The 15,381-nt window shown below is 42.0% G+C and overlaps 1 long non-coding RNA gene across 1 annotated transcript in view; it reads left to right on the forward strand.

The window, feature by feature from the left end:
* The first annotated feature begins 3,833 nt into the window (after positions 1-3,833).
* LOC138683705 (uncharacterized) overlaps positions 3,834-15,381 on the forward strand; it is a 154,782-nt gene continuing 143,234 nt past the window's right edge. The window contains exon 1 of the long non-coding RNA XR_011323111.1: positions 3,834-3,931. This is a non-coding gene — a long non-coding RNA (uncharacterized lncRNA). The remainder of the gene's footprint in view (positions 3,932-15,381) is intronic.

Consider the following 15,381-nt stretch of genomic DNA (forward strand, 5'->3'; position numbering starts at 1 on the left):
CTTTGATGGATGCAGAGGGGAACATTGCCACCAAAGATGAGGAAAAGGCTGAGGTACTTAATGCCTTCTTTGCCTCAATCTTTAATAGTGAGACCAGTTATCCTCAGGGTACCCAGCCCCCTGAGCTGGAAGGCAAGGACGGAGAGCAGAATATACCCCTGTAAACCAGGAGGAAGTAGTTAGTGATCTGCCACATTGCCTGGACACTCACAAGTCTATGGGACCAGGTGGGATGCATCCAAGAGTACTGAGGGAGCTGGTGGAGGAGCTTGCCAAGCCACTCTCCATCATTTATCGGCAATCCTGGTCAACAGGGGAGGTCACAGACGACTGGAGGCTTGCCAATGGGATGCCTGTTTATAAGAAGGGTCGGAAGGAGGATCTGAGGAACTACAGGCCTGTCAGCCTGACCTTGGTACCGGGGAAGATTATGGAGAGGTTCATCTTGAGTGCGCTCACATGGCATGTGCAGGACAACCAGGGGATCAGGCCCAGTCAGTTGGGTTCATGAAATGTCGGTCCTGCTTGACCAGCCTGATCTCCTTCTATGACCAGGTGACCTGCCTAGTGGATGAGGGGAAGGCTGTGGATGTTATCTACCTTGAATTCAGCAAGGCCTGTGACACTGTATCTCACGGCATACTCCTTGAGAAGCTGGTGGCTCATGGCTTAGACAAGTGTACTCTTCATTGGGTAAAAAACTGGCTGGATGGACGAGCCCAGAGGGTTGTGGTGAATGGGGTGAAATCCAGTTGACGGTGGGTCACAAGTGGTGTTCCCCACGGCTCAGTATTGAGGCCAGTTCTCCTGAATACCTTTATCAATGATCTGGACAAGGGTATTGAGTGCACCCCCAGTAAGTTTGTGGATGACACCAAGTTGGGTGGGAGGGTTGATCTGCTTGATGGCAGGAAGGGTCTGCACAGGGATCTGGACAGGCTGGATCGATGGGCTGAGGCCAGTTGTATGAGGTTCAACAAGACCAAGTGCTGGGTCCTGCACTTGGGTCACAACAACCCCATGCAGCGCTACAGGCTTGGGGAAGAGTGGCTGGAAAGCTGCCCGGCAGAGAAAGACCTGGGGGTGCTGGTCAACAGCCGGCTGAATATGAGCCAGCAGTGTGCCCAGGTGGCCAAGAAGGCCAACGGCATCCTGGCCTGTATCAGAAATAGTGTGGCCAGCAGGAGCAGGGAGGTGATTGTTCCCCTGTACTGGGCACTGGTGAGGCTGCACCTCGAGTCCTGTGTTCAGTTTTGGGCCCCTCACTACAGGAAAGACATGGAGGTGCTGGAGCGTGTCCAGAGAAGGGCAACCAAGCTGGTGAGGGGCCTGGAGCACAAGTCTGATGAGGAGCGGCTGAGGGAGCTGGGGCTGTTTAGTCTGGAGAAAAGGAGGCTGAGGGGAGACCTGATCGCTCGCTACAACTACCTGAAAGGAGGCTGTAGCAAGGTGGGTACTGGTCTCTTCTATCAAGTGGCAAGTAATAGGATGAAAGGAAATGGCCTCAAGTCATGCCAGGGGAGGTTTAGATTGGATATTAGGAAAAAATTCTTTACTGAAAGGGTTGTCAGGCATTGGAGCAGTCTGCTTAGGGAAGTGGTGGTGTCACCATCCCTGGAGGTATTAAAAAAATGTGTAGACAAGGCACTTCAGTACATGGTTTAGTGGGCATGGTTGACGGTTGGAGTCAATGATCTTAAAGGTCTTTTCCAACCTAAACGATTCTATGATTTTATGATTCCAGGCATAAGCCTCCAGTGTACAAGAGTGAATGCAGGACTGCCTCTTCTATTGTCCTTCTGGTCTCCATCCCTGCCTTCTGCCCTTGCAACCTATTGCCCTTGTCCCCAGATACCTTCCTTTAAGTTGAGGCCCCAGCATCTCGTAAATACATGAGCACTCTGCATTTTCCCTTTAACTGCTTGGCTATCTGTGGTAATGTTGATGCCGTAAGATGCATAACCTTCTCAAGGATCTCTAAACACAATTATCCTTCACATAAGTCAAGACAAATTATTAAATATAAACAAGCACATTTCTACTCCTCCAGAATTTTTTGACCTTCTGGAAAGTTCATCTTTCAGGACACAGCTTTTTTCTCAGGCTGTGTGGCACCTCACTTTTCCTCTCCCCACAATGGTTAGCTTTCTTGCCTTTAGAGGTCCTCAGCCAGACAGGAATTCATTTCCACCCAAGCAGGTCACCCTGGTTTCTTTTGCCTGCTCTGAGCAGTCTGTCCCTGCTGGTTTGGGCCCTCTGCTTTGTACCTTCTGCGATCCACATGGGCTTCAGCATCCCATGGCCGAAGAGTCTCTTTGCCGTTGTTCAGGTACCAATATGACATATCTGCTGGCACCTTGCAGCCGGTGGCCTTACAGAACAGTCCTGAATCTCACAAGCAACAGCATCAACTCAGAAGTCATGAGCTGGTACGGCAAATTCCCCAGTCCCCTCTAGGACTGGTGGAAGCATGGGAATGGGATGGTCTTCACAAGCAAAAACTGGCATTGGAGTCTCCACAGAGATGAAGTCCAGGGTGGACCTCAATTTCCTGCAGTGGGACCACCACTCCACTTACTGAGAAGGCGCATGTGTTCTCAACTCATCTTGCCAGGAAGGAGAGCCCATCAGCTCCAGTGATCCCTTTTCATGTGTGTCCATGGAACAGCAGTTTCTGTTGGGTTTTGTTTTGGTGGTTGTTGGTTTTTTTCAGCTGAAGAGTTATCTACTAACAGCAGCAATAGATATCAGTGGAAGTCACACAAAACTTAAGAGCTAGATGTACCTACTGATCCATAAGTTAAATATCTTGCATGAGATGGTTTCATCTGATCCTTCTTAAATATTGAATAACAATGGCACTATTAATAAATGGTTATCTACAAATGGGAACTTCTCTTGAAAGTGTAATTTGTTGATGGAAATAAATGCAAAAGGCTAAAATACAACTTACTGCGTAAGAGTAGGATTTCTATTTATATATATCCTTGCTTATCAGGGAAATGGCAATGCTGATATACTGTATCATTCTGATTTTGAAATTGTAAAAAAGCATTGTTGGATTTGGTGATTGCCATATTAAGAACTTGGATTAATATATTTGAACCTGATTTGAGAAATAACATTTTATATAAATTTCACATTTATTTTGTTTTTTTAATAATAAAAAAGCATGGTCTTTTCAAAATTACTTTAGGCTGAGAAAAAGCCCAGTGCAACAATAATATTAGCCATATCACATACAAGCCTGCATCTGGGATGAAGTAGCTACACAACAAAATTAAGATACCAAGGAGCTAAATTTCATTCCTAGCAGACTCCCACTGGCACACTCTACTTTTCTCTATCCTTTTGCTTGAGAAGACAGCCTCACCTGAAAGACTTAATAAAGTGTTACACAAGCCTATGGGGTTTGTTCCTAATGTATTACACTATAATTTTTGTTGTAATTATTTTTTCACCTACTTGATATGCTTAGGGACTCTGCTTACACAGTTACAGAATAAATAAAGCTAACAAACATTAGTGATATTATCTTGTAGGATGCTAATAATTACAGATTAGTACACTGTCAAAAAATACCTGATAGGCCTAAAATTGTATGATTAGATAAAGCATGCAAAAACTGTAATTCATGTAAGTCTTTTAATATTTTACTGTACTCTTCATTCTCCTTCCTAGCTATGATTTTCAAGATTTATTTGTCACTATTATCTATTTTTCTGCTGTACACAGTGTTTGTGGGCTATGGCAACCAATCCCCTTGGGCTTTCTTTTGCTTTAATTTGCATAAACACAGGCATCATATGAATATTCATTGAGTGGCTTTGCATTAAGTACCCTTAATCAGCTTTTCAGTTCAGTTTTATTGGTTGCAGGCACAGTCAGTTATTTCATCCAGAAAATCTGAGGGCCCTACAAAGCTAACCAGGTAAGGACTGCAATTCTTTGATGCATTTAATGAAGGAGAATTATCATTGATTATATAGATTCTGGGAATGGCTCAAATCTTGCTAGTTTGCTTGGAGAGAGGCTGCGTATGTATTTTTTTTATATTATTATTGTTGTTGTTTCTGTTGTTGTTGTTGTTGTTATTAACCCATGATGGCCAGGTGGGCACATGCTTCTGTAATTTGCATAAACATCAACTCTTAATGAATAATACATAAGAGTTATTTTAAACACTGAGCTCCTAATGTGGCAGGCTGTATAGCACTACATTTGATTGGCTCTGCAGCATTTTCATCACTGGCAAATATTCCTATAACATGAAAGCCACTAAAGAAGCCAAACTGAATGTACAGTATTTGTTTTTTGAAAATGTCAGCTCTCTTTTCAAAGAAAATTGCACAGATCTCCCCCTACACCCTCCCCGGCTATTAGCGCTTCTCACTTTCCTGAAAAATACATTACGAGCTTGATTGCAGCTGCTGCTTGTAGCCTTGACCAGTGCCTGTGGTTCCTGAGGAAGGCTGCAGCGGCTGTATTTGTCTTTAAATTGCATAAACATGAGCAACATGTAAATAAGAAACCATGGCATTGGTATGCAATGTGCACCCTCCCATTCGCACGCTGGAAATCTCTCCACTTGCCTCCATTTAAACAGGGGTGCAATCTGGAAAAGGAATAATTGCACACTAAATAAGTTATTTATAATGATGGTCTGATTTTTCTGCTGTCTAAAATGTCATTTGAGGAGGAGGACTGGAAGGAGGGATACCTTTTCATAAACTAAGGAAAGAAGATAAGGCAAGAGTTAATTGAGGACTCAGCACTTGGGAAACGGTATAGGGAGTCAAAGCTAGTTTATGTATTTAAATTACTGGAGATAATTAGCACCATTCTCCTTCTTCTTAGCTTGGTACTCGGCTTTTGTTAGCGTCCTGAAATGAGCCATTGGGGGATAAAATAATCACATCTAAAACTTGCTCATTACAAAGGGTTCTGATCCAGGAGATCATAGGCATGCTTGGCCCTTAGGGTAGTCAGTGTCCCAGGCAAAATATAATATATGTGAGCATCAAAGATGGGCAAACAGAAAAGGAAAATAAATAAAACAGAAGTATGAGACACAATAAGAGTTACGGTAAAAGTCATATTAAATGGTATGTGTAATCAGAGCATCTAACCGTTAAACTGTATCCAATACAGCAATACATGCATTTCACAAACGATAATGAGGAGTTGTCCATGGCTTCAGACTATAGGTAGAACTTTTAAACCTGAAATGGCTGGATTTTAACAATGGTGCATTACTGAAATTACACATTACATTGACTCCGTGTAACCTGGAGTAATGCAATGCAGATGTGTTTTCTACCATGTAGTAATCGCTAATGAGAAGATACTGAATAAGAATGTGTTTTCGCTGCTGCTATCAACTATTCCTGTGAATCTAGTGCAAGCCAAAACCTGGGGGAATGAAGAAAAAAGCAAAAATGCCTTGTTTGGTTTAGTTGTTTGTTTTCTCATTTGGAGTGATGTTATTTCTTCAAACAAATATTTCTGCTATTTCTTAAATAGCATTAATGGAATATTTTTAGGATTCCTAGCAGGGGCCCTGCCAGAAACATGTTCTATTATTTGACCTGTTTGTCAATTTTTGTTCTACCTTTTCTCTTTAAATCAGTGCCTGCTGTTTTGAAGGGGAAACAGGAAAGTGAATTAAAACTTAAGATGTAAAAATAGGAGCGAAGAAAAGATGTCCCTCATGATTAGATGAGCCTATTCAAGAAATGTTACGTTTTATGCAGAATTATTAAAACTAGTTTTAAATTTATATCTCTTGCCAAGTACATTTAATTAAATCATTTGGGTTTTAATAAGTTCAATGTGCATTTAATCATCAGTCATTAAATGTTTATAGCTATAATAAACACCAAGCAATCTTTAACACACTATAGGGATTGTAGGGCTGGTAGTTTTAAAAGATTATGCTTACCCTAGAACTAGAAGACTTATCAAAGAAACTGTGTGAAGGATACCTCTATCAGTAAATATATTATTACTGGGTGGTTACAGGATGTAGGACCTTATTTGTGCTAAGCCCTCCCTCAGTGTCTGGCTTTTTTCACAGTGAAAAGACAATAACACATTAATATCCTGATGACACTGTTTTTCACCTGTGACTGCTATCAGTGCTGCTTAGGTGAAATTTCTAGAGGCAGTGTGGGGATTTCACATGTAGGAAGGACTTTAGGACTGGGCGTTTGTCAGTCATTTCTGAACAGCAGACAATGTCCTTGTTGGCACAGCGGAAAGGAAGGGAGACGCTGCCTGAGGCACCTTCTGGAAAAAAAAAAGGGGGGGGGGCAATGTGTACAATGTAATCATCCATAATGAGATGGGAGGATGTATGTGGTGGGAAATGTTTTAATGTTTTCTCTGAGCAATTTTGCTGCGAAAGTTGGAAACTCAACCCTCCAAACTGGGTGCTTGGAGATAACCATGACAAACTTGTCCCTCCTGCATGCACCCAGGCTTGGCTGCATGACCTGCTTCCATGCACTCCTGAGCATCTCCAAAATACCCATCACCAGTCCTTGTAAAAATACAGCAGTTTTCTCTTCACCTTTGAAATGAAACCACCGTATCGGGTGAGAGCGGGACTCGGCTATTTTGTGCAAGAACAAGAAATAAAAAAGTGCTTGGCCTCATAGGTCTTGCTGTTGTTCTTTTTTTTTTATTTTTCCCCTAGGGGAAGTAAATAATTACTGGAAACATACCTTTAATAACTAAGATTGGAGAGTGAACTCTGAACCTAGTTCGTCCTTAATTGCCCAGCGAGGTGGGCCAGCAATGCATGTTTTTTTTAATCCAGCTGTTTCCTAGGTTTTTAATTGGATGGGCATAAAAACAAGAAGGGAATCTGAATATAAATGTTCCCGCTTCCACCTTCTTTGTTCCTGCAGTTCTTGTGATGGTGCACTCCTGCTTCTCCAGGCTGACCACAGCTTGCAACAAAGCCTGTATTTCTGGTATTGGAAAAAGTTGTGGGGAGAAAAAGGGAGAAAACAGGCTTGCAGGCTTTCTTTATACATTAAAAAAAAAAAGAAAAAGAAAGTAACTGCTTTTCATTTTTCGTTGCTAGCAACCTTTAGCCAGGCACAGTACCACTGATTTCCATTGCTGTGCTGGACAACCACAGGACTGATCTCTAAAAAGAAAAATAATAGCTTGCCATGAAGCAATAAATTAGGATGCTGATTCACCTCTCTCTCACCCCAATTTTACACTAGTGTAACACCATTGACATTAGTGGTGGTATTGCTCACTTACCTTGAGGAAAGAAAGAAGAAAATCAAGCTTTGAATTTTTTATAGTTTTCCTAGTGACAAAAAAAATCCCACAGATAGCTAGCTACTGTGGATGTCTCACGACAGCCCTTGGTATAAACTAGAGACTTACAATGTGTGTAGCTTGAGTGTATTTCACCTTTATGCATTCCAAAAAAGCAACACTGCACCGACACCCAGCAAACAAGTTTTTTACCCAGCCATTTACCCACATTATACTGCCTGCCTTAATGTCTTTGTATCCATTTAATCTTCCACAAATTATTTTCTCTTCTCTTCCGCCAACATAAAAAATCTTGGTACTGTTGAAGATGTTATGCTGCAAACCACTGATAATCAGGATTTAGAATGAAAGTGCTGACAGATTATTAACGATAGAAAAATAGCTGTAATGGTAGGAAGCATTTTTACATAATGAATGAGTAGTTAGCGTATCCAGAACTGCAAGGTGCATCAGACCCATAGAATTTCTGCTTCTTTAAATATCAGCCACTTGAGTTATTGTTATTCTCAGGAGAAAAGCAGGGCATATTAGAAAAAAAATATGTCAAATGTGTATTGGCATGATGCTACAGGAACAAAAGGCTAATAGCCCTGGGTACTGCACAACACATTTTTACACTTGTGGAAGAAGTGTGTTTTCTGCAGTAGAAAAAGAGAGAACAGTTCAAACTTTAAAAAGCCTCTACAGATATTTTCAGTTCACATATTCTGTTTTGGTTTGGGATTTTATCTTATGACTTTTGTTTTTTTCTGGCTTGGGAGTTGAGGAGTGGGTAAATACTGGAGAAGGTGTCTTTCAAGTGTAATTTTCAAAGAGCGTTTAAAAACACCATTAGAGTCAGCTTTCTTTTTTAACAGGTGGTCAAAGAGAGATCCGCCAGGGTGAGTCTGAGCCAAGGCAGCAGAAGAATTTTCAATTCAATTTAGCAAATGCAGTTTTTCATTCTTGGTTTGGCTATGGTTTGCCTGAAAAGTCTTGGAAAAGTGCCCGTTCTCTCCTCCCGCAGTGATCATGATGGGGAGAGCTGCACATCAGTTAGTTTTTGTCACTAAATACCTCTGGTGGGGCTTCACTGCACTCATGGTTGTGTCTTTATGTCATGGAAAAGGGGACCCAGTTATTCTTTTGAATCCATTTTCCTGGGAAAAGAAATGGAGAACGGGGGCTGGGTTGAGAACAGTTGCCACCATAGACTGCCTACTGCTCTCTGGCCCTTTGGGATTTATTTAGAAAAGATAATACATCTCATAACTCAGTCCCAGGTACCAGTGGGCACTGGTATGGAGATGGGGATGGGGTGGAAGAGGAGGTTCCCACACATCCTCGGGCACTGTCCTCGCCCCTCTGCGGGGAGGAATGTCATCCTTCCAGCTCGGGATGTCCCCAGAGGAGGACTTCTGTGGGAGGATCTTCCAGTTTTCCTCCACTCTGATGACCCTTCCATGGCACTCTCATCTAAATAGAAAGAGGTGTTCCCTCACAGGGTGTTGGAAGGAGTAATTAATTCATCTTCATTGATCACTTTGGGGATGCGAAAACCTGCATCATTGCTAAGTGTTACAATGATTTTGGTTTAGGATTACATGAATCATTTTCCAGTTTTGCCACAGTCTGCAATTTATTCAGTGTAAGCTGGTAATGTCTTCAGTAATGAGCAATGACTTCTCAGTAATAAGTAATGACTTTGTTATTACTGTGTAGGGCCTGATGCCAGACCCAGGGGCTCTTGCAGAATTAATTTCACTGAAAGGAGGATTGGGCCCCATTGTGATATGAGTGCACAGATTCCAAACATTTCCATAGTGGACAGCTCACCAAACATATTTTAAATACGGTCCTAAGCTGATGTGTGAAAGTGAGTCGACAGCAGGCAGCATGGACTGTCCAAGGATTTGGGATTATCTTCTTCCTGAGCACTTGGATTTCTGTTTGCAGCAATAATAGAAATCTGCTCACACCATAAAATGTCCGGGTGTGGCACGTATAGTATTGCATTTATTCACTAAAGCACCCTGAGAAGATCTGATGCCTGTGTAGCCTTATATGTTGATGACATTGTTTGCTATGTTTTTCCAAATGGTAACAGAGTTTTCCCCTAATGTCATTATTTCTTCAATTTGTAGTATAATTGTACTGCATTACATTAAAAAATTATGTGTAAATGTTTATATCTTTGCATCATTGCCGATGTACAGAACACGATGGGGCATGCGCTAAATCAGTGCATAAGCACTCACATCACATAATTAACAATTCTCTTTGCCACCATATGATTTTGTTTATCTATTTATTTATATGGTTTCTTTATTAACAAACTGAAATATGTCAATAGCACTGACTCCTCTTTGTATAATGTTGTTGGAGTCCACATTTTATACAGTAAAGGGAAGTACAATACAGCTTTACCCAGTCTCTTTATTCCCGATACCACAAATGAAAACCAACAAAATTCCCATTAAAATGTGTACTAAAAATATTCTTGCTTTACCATTATTGTAAAGTTCTGCTTTAGAATTCAGTGTAATCTGTATACTTCAGAATATTAACTTTTTCACACAATGTCATTTTGATTTCTTCTCAAGGGAAGTGACTTCAATGTTCTTGTCCCAAGTTTATTGACAAGAAACAAACAAAAACCAGAAAATAAGACTAATAAATTATATTTCCTCTTCCCCATGGCCTCTGTGCAGTCCCCATTGCTCTCCTTGCAGCATTGATCCTGAAGGCTAAAGAATGAAGAATTTAAATGTCAATTTTAATTATTACATCATTTGTGGTTTATTTGCTGCAGCTGAATTCAAGTAAAAATTCTGTGTACAAGGGATTAATGCTTTAAGAAAAGCTAGAGTATTTCAGTCTTCAGCACAGACATCTGGGGAGAGAAGAAACTCAGGAATAAGTTTTCAGGGAAATCAAGACTGTTAGGGCAAAGAGATAACTTCCAAGTGCAAAATTCAGAATCTTAGAAGGAAAAATCGTGTATGTGCACCTCTTCTGAAGGCAAGTTAACGAAAATATAATTCAGTGTCAAGTTTTTTAACACATTTGTTTTAAACAATTAAGAGGTGCATTCACAGGTGTGCCTAGGGACATTAACATAAAAAATTTGTAGTTTTTCTCACAGATTTTGAAGAGATTGTTAAATCTGAGAAGAAAATATGTTCACTGACATTTGCCAATAATCTGGGGAGTTTCTCCTAGTTTAGTGAACAAAAAGCTGTCCTCTTCACACTGTTATTTAGGCTGTTCAATTCTATAAAGGACAGATGATGCTTGGGAGACAGCTCTAAAATATAACTCTGCCTATCTACAATCCATTTATTCTCTCTTTATGGACTGAATCCCAAACAGTGGCGAATACTTGAAACTGATGCCAGCACCTTCAGTATCCAGCCCTAAATTACTCTAATTGCTTGGGAAGACACTCTTTGATTCTCCAGCATTTGATCTATGCTCAGCCTATATTCTCCACGTGACATTATAACCTATCTTCTGAAATATTACAGCAATTCTAACACCAGCCACATGTCCCAAGCAAACAGACTAATCCAAGAGGCAGGGTAAGATGTAAACTTCTAAAAATTAAGGTTTTGGTTTTGGGGTTTTTTTCCACATGGAGGTCTCCAGAAAGCAGTAAAATAAATAGGGGAAAACACATTGACCTGAATTTTCGGGTGCTAATATTGAAAAAAGGAGTGATTTCATGTGATGTGGACCACCCAAACTGATTTCCTGGGCAGTAAATTATAAACAACAAATTTTCTTGCAGGTTGTGGAGGCTCTGCTCACAGCAGTGTTGGTTTGATGGAGGGCTAGAAACAGAGACCGGCAGGTACATTGGCAGGAACAGGGAATGAAATGACACCTGCAGGTTTGGCTAATGCCCTCTGAAGGGGTTGCCAACCAGTAGGTTTCCCCTCTTGGATGAAAAGAAAGCAAAAGAAAAGAAATAAAAAACACAGAAGAGTCCCACTGTGCCCAGAGCTGGCGAGGAAAAAAGATTCATTGAACCATATAGGTTTTACCACATTGGTTGTCCTTCTGCATTTTAGAGATATTTAGGTTTCCTGCAGGCTGGGGATAAACCTGAAACATCTTTTCAGCAAAGGCAAAAAAAAGGTGTCAGTCTGCTAGAATTCATTTATTATTCATCTGATCTGCTATAATTCGTCTATAAATCAGCTTCTGGATGTATTTTTGGCAGCATGTAAAAGACAAAGATTGGGAGAGTGATAGTAGAAATGTTTAAAAAAAATCAGGGCAAATACAGTGAAAAGAAAATAAATTGAATTTAATAAAGGAACAAAAAGACCAGGACCCCAGCCTAAAATGATGCTTCAGCTAAGGTTGTCATAGGCTCCTCAGAGGTATGTATGGTGGGGTTTTTGCTGTCCCTGAGACTTCATTACAGCACTGCACACAAATAGACCAACTTTTAAAACCACTTCAAATGTACCAAAATGGGCTGACAATACTGAATATTCTCACTTTTAAAACAGGATGCTCAGCCTTTCATTTGAGTTATCTAGATATCATCAGAAATGTAGACGTGCTCAGAGAAGGAGTGAGAGAAGCGTTTCAGAAAATTGACAGCTTTGTGGATGAGTTGAAAGCAGAAGCAAGATATATTAAAAATACCAGAGAGATAGATGCATGAAAATACAGAGAACCTGGTGATTAAGGGTGTTGTCAACAGGCTCTAACAGTAGGCATGCTCTGAGAGCAGAGGTATTTTAAATACAGACACTATAATGCCAGAAAGTTAAACACTTTTCTCTAGTGACTCCCTCATTAGGTTTGACTAATTTTACCCAATCATCTTAGATTCAATTAAATGATCTGTTAAGGTGGTGTCTGTGGTTATTCCATGGGCAGCACCAACCCTCCCATTTTGCTGGTCAGAGCTGTCTTAAAGAGGTGTGCTCCATCTTTTGTATTTAAATATCCAATGGATAAGCTTGAGGCTGGGAACAGGGGGTGTTGGGTATCAGGGGTTTGCATGAAGCCTCTTTGGAAGGAGCTCCTACCACAGACCCACTTCCCAGATTAAGTAACTCCAAAGAGGCAAAGCTCATTGTTCCTTGGTCTGTTAATCAATTAATTAGGGTGACTTGCTCTAGCGGTGGATGGTAACACCTGAGGTCTTAAAGAACTGATGTACCTCACCTACCACAACGCATCTACTCAACTTAGTGATGTTACGGAGGTGAAGTACGTGAGTACGTGGCTGATGCCTGCAGGCAATCAGCTTACTACCCTGAGACACCAGCTCTGATTTTCCTCCTTGCATTTACTTTGCCTGCATAAGAGCAAATGTTAAAAGCCTATGAAAAGATTCAGTCCTTTGAAAAAATCCTGCTGAATTATTTTTTGTGCTAAACACTCACAATCTGACTGTAAGACATTGTGAATTTTGCAGTTTCTGATGCACTGCATGAGGAGGATTTCCTTTCAATTTATTTTGTATTATTTTCTTTCTTTTTCATTGATCTTTTGTGAGGAGGGGGTGCAAAAAGGAGTCACTGATTAATTTTCCACTCTGCCCTTCTGATTTCACTCAGTCTCGACCCTTTCCTTCTCCTCTCAGTGTTAAATAAGCCATCGCTGTGCTAAGAACTGCTGCCCCTCTAATTACTACTATTGCTCTTCTCTGTGCACTTACTGTTGGACAGGATCAGACACACTGCAAGCCCAGCCATGGCGCAGCCAAGATAATTTTTTGACATTTAACTTCTCTTCTTATTATTTTGTATCATTAATTCCACATTGCGGGGGAAGGAAGGAGAGTGGGATAGATGCACTTTCACTGAAACAGATAACAGCTAATTTGATTTCTGAACTGGCACAATATCCCGTATGATCAGAAATAATTGTGTTTGCTGGGGAAAATAGTCCTAGCACCCAAGCAAGACCCAAACAAGACCTGTGCACTGCCAAGATCTCTTGAAATACATCAGAAAGGTGACCTTCATCTTCAGATACCAAAGACAGAGAGTATGCATTGTGAGGCAGGCTGCTAATAGCAACAGCAACTGCAATGCCCCTTTTTTCCCCAATATGGGACAGTAATAAGAGATACCTTAACTCAAATGTAAATCAGCGGTCATTTTGGCTTCCTTAATCTTTTCTTACCTTTCCTCAGAGAAGACCCAAACTGATGGCCACAGCTTCTGGTTGTTGTTGTGGTGTTGTTATAACTTGTAAAAAAATGGGTTATACTTAAAATCATAGAATCATTTAGGGTGGAAAAATCTTTGAGGTCATCAAGTCCAACCATTAACCTAACACTGCCAAGTCCACCGCTAAACCATGTCCCTAAGCTCCACATCTACACGTCTTTTAAATACCTCCAGGGAGGGTGACTCCACCACTTCCCTTGGCAGCCTGTTCCAATGCTTGACAACCCTTTCAGTGAAGAAATTTTTCCTAATATCCAATGTAAACCTCCCCTGGCAAAACTTGAAGCCATTTCCTCTCATCCTATCACTTGTTACTTGGGCGAAGAGACTGACCTGAACCTCACTACAGACTCCTTTCAGGTAGTTCATAGAATCATAGAATCATTTAGATTGGAAAAGACCTTCAGGATCATTGAGTCCAACCATCATCCATGCCCACTAAACCATGTTACGGAGTACCTTGTCTGCACGCTTTTTGAATATCTCCAGGGATGGTGACACCACCACTTCCCTAAGCAGACTGTTCCAATGCCTGACAACCCTTTCAGTAAAGAATTTTTTCCTAATATCCAACCTAAATCTCCCTTGCCGCAACTTGAGGCCATTTCCTCTCGTCCTATCTCCAGCCACCTGACAGAAGAGACCAGCACCCCCCTCACTACAACCCCCTTCAGGTAGTTGTAGAGAGCGATCAGGTCTCCCCTCAGCCTCCTCTTCTCCAGACTAAACAGCCCCAGCTCCCTCAGCCGCTCCTCATCAGACTTGTGCTCCAGGCCCCTCACCAGCTTGGTTGCCCTTCTCTGGACACGCTCCAGCACCTCCATGTCTTTCCTGTAGTGAGGGGCCCAAAACTGAACACAGGACTCGAGGTGCAGCCTCACCAGTGCCCAGTACAGGGGAACAACCACCTCCCCGCTCCTGCTGGCCACACTATTTCTGATACAGGCCAGGATGCCGTTGGCCTTCTTGGCCACCTGGGCACACTGCTGGCTCATATTCAGCCGGCTGTTGACCAGCACCCCCAGGTCTTTCTCTGCCGGGCAGCTTTCCAGCCACTCTTCCCCAAGCCTGTAGCGCTGCATGGGGTTGTTGTGACCCAAGTGCAGGACCCAGCACTTGGTCTTGTTGAACCTCATACAATTGGCCTCAGCCCATCGATCCAGCCTGTCCAGATCCCTGTGCAGACCCTTCCTGCCATCAAGCAGATCAACCCTCCCACCCAACTTGGTGTCATCCACAAACTTACTGGGGGTGCACTCAATACCCTTGTCCAGATCATTGATAAAGATATCAAAGAGAACTGGCCTCAATACTGAGCCATGGGGAACACCACTTGTGACCCACCGTCAACTGGATTGAACTCCATTCACCAAAACTCTTTGGGACTAGCTGTCTAGCCAGTTTTTTACCTAATGAAGAGCACACCTGTCCACACCATGAGCAGCCAATTTCTCCAGGAGAATGCTGGAAATGGTGTCAAAGGCTTTACTAAAGTCCAGGTAGACAACATTCACAGCCTCTCCCTCATCCACTAAGTGGGTCACCTGGTCATAGAAGCAGATCAGGTTAGCCAAGCAGGACCTGACTTTCATAAACCCATGCTGACTGGGCCTGATCCCCTGGTTGCCCTGTACATGCCATGTGATGGCACTCAAGCTGATCTGCTCCATAATCTTCCCTGGAACTGAGGTCAGAAGGACAGACCTGTAGTTCCCTGGATCCTCCTTCTGGCCCTTCTTGTAGATGGGTGCCACATTTGCTAACCTTCAGTCAACTGGGATCTTCCTGGTTAGCCAGGACTGCTGATAAATGACTTAAAGTGGCTTGGAAAGCACTTCTGCCAGCACCCTCAGTACCCTTGGGTGGTTCCCATCCAGCCCCATACACTTGAGTGTGTCTCAGT

The sequence above is a fragment of the Haliaeetus albicilla genome, chromosome Z, assembly GCF_947461875.1.
Source record: "Haliaeetus albicilla chromosome Z, bHalAlb1.1, whole genome shotgun sequence".
Lineage (NCBI taxonomy): Eukaryota > Metazoa > Chordata > Aves > Accipitriformes > Accipitridae > Haliaeetus > Haliaeetus albicilla.